At 59.8% G+C, this 5,013-nt stretch overlaps 1 long non-coding RNA gene across 2 annotated transcripts; it reads right to left on the minus strand.

Annotated features, from left to right (window-relative positions):
- Window positions 1-1,570: 1,570 nt before the first annotated feature.
- LOC140595198 (uncharacterized) lies at window positions 1,571-4,050 on the minus strand. 2 transcript variants are annotated; one of them, XR_011996666.1, is made up of 3 exons: window positions 2,934-4,050; window positions 2,093-2,715; window positions 1,571-1,770 (listed from the first exon to the last, which is right to left on the minus strand). It is a non-coding gene; the product is annotated as an uncharacterized lncRNA (long non-coding RNA). The 2 variants fall into 2 exon arrangements; XR_011996676.1 differs by lacking the exon at window positions 2,093-2,715 and having other exon boundaries at window positions 2,934-3,121; window positions 3,966-4,041.
- Between the last annotated feature and the right edge of the window lie 963 nt (window positions 4,051-5,013).

Here is a 5,013-nt window from a genome sequence, read left to right on the forward strand (position 1 = left end):
AGGACCTGCTGGTAGCCGTATGGACAGCAGGGGCTCAGCAGGAACCAGGTGACAGGCACCTCTGAGATGCTCCCACTCCGCATCCCCAGAGTCTTTATGACGTCATCCTTGCCAAGTCCGCGTCACTGTTTTTACTCTTCTGGTTCTGCCCTTGCACCTGGACCGTTGGGAGAGGTTGTGAAGAAAGGCCCGGGCCCCATCCCAGAACGCCTGCATTAGGATCCCCAGGTTGGAGGAAGCCAGGCACTGCTGTGCTTTACGAAGTTCCTTTAGGGACTTCTGAAGGGACACAGAGGGTCAGCCTCGATGACCCTGTTGGGTTCCTGAAATGAGTGCGGATGGGATAAGCGCAGGAGGGACCCTGACGCAGGGCCAGGTGTGGGGTCCAGGACACATTGGCTCATGTTGCTGGCCTGGCATCCTTCAAATCCCTGCCCCATGCCCCGCTCAGAGGCTGCGCATGTGCAGAACGGTGGGGGCTGTGGCAGAGGCACATGCCCTCAGATGCTACGGTCGGAGGACTGAGCATCTCTGCGGTGCCTGGAACCCCATGGTGCAGAAGGCAGAGGTGTCCCCATGGAGCCCACCCAGCAGGGCCTGTGGTTCGTGCCTTGCAGAGTGAAACCCCGCCCCAGGCCTCACGGACCCTTCCTCTCCCTGGAGGTACGGACCCTGGATGCCGGCAACTGGGCTTTAATCCCCTAGTTCCCCAGAATTTCTGGGGCAAACACGGACTCTCTTCGCTTTCTGCTCAGAATGTGGAGGGCTGCACAACACCATCGTTTGCGGTGTGTGTTTTTGTATGAGGTCAGATGCAGAGCGATTGTTGCCAGGGCATGGAAGTTGGGGGAATTTAGTTGTCCTGGTGGTGCTGGTGGCCTGAGAGGGGCGGGTGCCCGGCTCCGTGGAGAGGGTCGAGGCGTCCGGGCCCACACGGAGGAACCAAGAGGGTGCTGCCTGGAAGCGGGTTATGTGGGCTTGAGCATCTACACGCGCTCCCTGATCTCTGGGAGCTGCCGCCTGGCCCCAAAATCACAGAAATGGGCTTTGTCGGCAGGGAGGCTGTGGAGGAAGTGCCTGGACGGGGCCTCAGGGCTTTGGTCCCTCCTCAGCCCCATGGCAGATGGGGGCTTAAACAGCAAATGCCTGCCTCAGGCTCTGCAGGCAGCATCCATCAGGCGCAGGCAGGGGGGTCGGGCTCTGGACAGAGCCTTCCCTGCTCATAGACGGAGGATGGAGAGCGCTCTGGCCTCTGATCTCATCATGGGTCCACCCTCACCCTCATGACCTCCTCTAACCCTCATCACCCCCCAAAGGCCTGCCTCCAAATGCTGTCCCCTGGGGGGTCAAGCCTGCGACTTCCAGATGGGAGCCACCACCTTCGTCCCTGCGGTCCAGACAGGGTAAGAGAGCCTACCCGGCAAAGTGTCACCTCCCGTGTAAATGACAGGCCCCAGGAAGGGTCTGTGGGGTCGTCAGGTCCAGAAGCTGCAGGGCAGAGTTCCCCGAAACCTCAGTGACTGAGCTGGAAAAAAATTTAAGAAAAGTTCTCGACAAGGGGAAGTTGTTTTGCTTCTCTTTGATAAGCAGTATTTTTGGTGTAAACATTTTCATTTCTTTTGTGAGACGTCAAGCCCTCTGTTCTCAGAGTCACAAAATGGGTGGCGGGTGTGTGGGTGGTTCCACGGCCGTCGTCGTGGCCTCTCCGCAATCCCCTTCTGGCTGAGACTCAGCCTGCATCACCGCGATGGTCCCTGTGTCCCTGGCAACCTTAAGAACAGGGAAGAATCAGCACAGAAAACACCGTACCGTACTTCATTCTGTGTCCAGGATGGGTGGCTTTGGTGATAAGCAGGTTTCGGGGGCTGGCAGGGCCGTTCTGGGTAGCTCGGCGCTGGCGTCCCTCTCAGAGGCTGGGGGAGGGCTGCAGGGTATTGGGGCCCTTTCTGAGGGTCACAGGATGCCCCGGCACAAAGGCCCAGCTGCTGGTGCCATTGGCTGGAGCGAGGTGTCAGCATCTGGTGTCCCTGGAGGCTCAGCTGACCCTATGGTCACAGCAGGGAACCCCAGTGTGGGGCGGGGGGCAGCGTACCTGCTCTGTGACCGTTCCTCAGGGGGACACCACGCACGTCATTGCCTGTCTGATGATGTCGGGTGATCACAGTGTAGCCTGATGTTGGTTGCTGTAGCTCTGGAGTCAGTCTGGTGCTCAGTAAGCCACAAAGGACAGAAATCAGCCTGTGACCAGGTGGGCGGCCAGGTGGGACAAGACATGGCTGCCCTAGAGTCCTGGGGTCACTTCCATCTCAGCCCAGAGCCCTCATCCGTGAGCTGGGGATGGGGACAGCCCATTGCTATGCTGGGGCCAGAAGCCCATGAGCCAGCTGCATGCTGGGTGCTTGGAACCACACGTAGCTCCCAGAGGCTGTGACGCCTGTCCCCAGTGAGCATGAGAGGAGGAGCCCACGGGAAGAGGTGCTGCCGAGACGGTCCTCACCAGTGCGTCCTGAGGCTCCAGGGAGCTGCACGTGTGGTTTCCGTGTGTGCGTGTGTGCGTGTGTGTGTGTGTGTGTGTGAATGCCGGTGCCCAGGGCCCGGGTGGATTGCAGGCCCGACTTGGCAGTGGCCCCTGCAGAGGTGGTGCGCGGAGATGGCAAGGGCTGCCGCCCGCTTTGCTCTGCTCCTGGGTTTACCACTGGCTTTCAGGATTCACAGCTGGAAAAGCGGAGGTCTTTGCTGTGGGCCTCGGGCGTGAGGCGGTGCTGGGGGTGGCCTGGCCCCCACAGCCTGGGATGCAGGAGCTTGGAGGCCCTGAGAGAGGCCCCAGGGATGTGTGGCGTGGACAGAGTCCTGAGCAGAGGCCCAGGCACCCCCAGAGGAGACAGGGGCCCCTGGAGCCTCTCAGCCAGGCTCCCGAGGACCCGCACTCTCACCTTTTGTGTGGCGCCTTCCCCGAGGCCCTCATGGCACGCAGATGCCTTCATCCACCTTCATCCATCGCGGGACATCAGCGTCCCCGCAGACCAGCACGGCCACGGGGGCTAATGTTTCCAGCTGATTCAGCAGAAGGCATGGCTTTGAGAGAAGGAGCTTGGCGCCTATGCCGTTTTTTTTCTTTTCCCTTTTAATGAGAAAGCACATATTGTGCTGTCCTCTCCACCTCAGAGCCAGGGGCTAATTAGACTCTAGTTTTCCATTGTTCCCAGGCAAGCACAAGCTAAACATGCTCCTGGTGGAGGCAGGAGGCAGCAGTGCCGTGGGCAGCCCTGTTTCCCTGGCTCAGAGTTTCCAGCGAGCAGCTGGCATATGTTTGGCCAGGGCCAGGGGCTGGCACGGTGCTGGTGGGTGGCATGGGGTCCTCTGGCTCTGCCTGTCCCGTCCATAGTGGCGTGCTCAGGTGGGCCATGGGGTTGCCATTGCCAGCGTGTCTGCCTGCCGTCCGGCTCTGGTCGGGCCACAGGACCTTTGCACGCCATGGTGTCAGCATGGTCGGTGGCTTTTAGATATGGCGGTGTGTTCTGGGGCACCCCTCCCATGTAGTCACGGGGGGAGAGGGGAAGGGGGTGGTCTCTGTCCTTCTCCTGGGTACTGGGCCACCTGGAGGGCTGGAGCCCTGAACCTACCACCTGCCATGCTGTGGGGAAGCACCGCTAGTGCCTGCGAGCCAGCACAGGTACCGACGGCCGGACAGCTCGCCCTGGGACACCCCCCCCGCCCCACCCCCCGGGCAGCCACCACCACTGCAGCTGCCACTGCTGCTGCTGGGCTACAACCATATCGCCCTCCCCAGGGCTTCCAGCTGAGCCCTTCCCCGAACCCCCAGAAATCAGGAAGTGAGTGTGGTTCCTTTAAGACACTCATCCTGGGCTGATTCATTCCAGACCCTGGACAGCGGGGCGTCCCCAGAAACCGGCCCTTTCGTGGGCGCGGGTGGCCGCTCCCCTCTCCCGCTGCCCGCAGCTCACTCCTCATCTGTCCCTGCTCTCAGAGGCATTGCCCGGGGCCTGGCAGCTCACAGAAGTTAAAATAAAGTCAAGAGAGTCCGGCAACGTGAGTAGCAGCGTGAGAAAGCAGGACAAACACACAGGGAGCCCCAGGGAACGGGAGGTTGGGACCGAGTTAACATTTAACTCTGATTTCTCGGCAGCTAAGGAGTTTTGAAAGCGCTGGTTCTTAATTTTAAAAAAAAAGGGCAGGGCTGTTCTCCAGGAGAGACAAGGTATTTTCCTGGCACTTATATCCAGGAAAATTAAGTATTTGCACATAAGGCCTAGGAAAGAACATAGCATTTCGTGTTTCCCACAGCATTGGTTTTTTTTTTAGTGTCCTTGCATAATCACACCTTGGGCGGGATGGCTCGTCCTGGGTGGGGAGGGGTGGGGGGCGGGCAGTGTATCTAACTGCCAGCAGCTGGCTGGGGCCCAGGAGGTCCGGGAGACAGTCCCCATCTGAGTGGACAGGTCCCCGTGGGCCCCGGCCGCCCTCCCTGCTGCTGGCGGGAACAGGGTGGTGTCCGGGAAACGCCAGGGCGGATCTTCTGTGCCCTAGAGGGAGGCCAGATCCTCGTGCTTTAGAGCCCTCCCGACAGCGTGATGCTGACACTCGGTTCTAAACGTTCCATCTGAGCTTGGGCTCAGGCCGAGAACAGGCAGGGACGGGACACGGAGAGCCAGAGGTCAGCTCCTGCTTCTCCCTTGGAAGGTCGGCCCAGCTTGACTTCTCTAGCGCCCGAGGCCATGCTGAACAGGTGCATTCGTGTGATCCGAGCCCAGGGCTGCGTTCCTCTGCGGCCCCTGAATCGACAGACCCCAAGACAGCATGAGTCACCGCTGCCCTTCCGCAGAGCTGGGCCAGGCCTGCCTTTGGGTGTGCACCGGGGAATGGCTCTGTGGGTTCCATCATGGCACGATGCCTTCATTCCACACCAAACCCAAGCACATGTGGGTGCAAATGCTTTTATGCATTATTTCCCAGCACTGAAAATAAATATTTTTAAAAAGATTTATTTATTTA

The sequence above is a fragment of the Vulpes vulpes genome, chromosome 1, assembly GCF_048418805.1.
Source record: "Vulpes vulpes isolate BD-2025 chromosome 1, VulVul3, whole genome shotgun sequence".
Lineage (NCBI taxonomy): Eukaryota > Metazoa > Chordata > Mammalia > Carnivora > Canidae > Vulpes > Vulpes vulpes.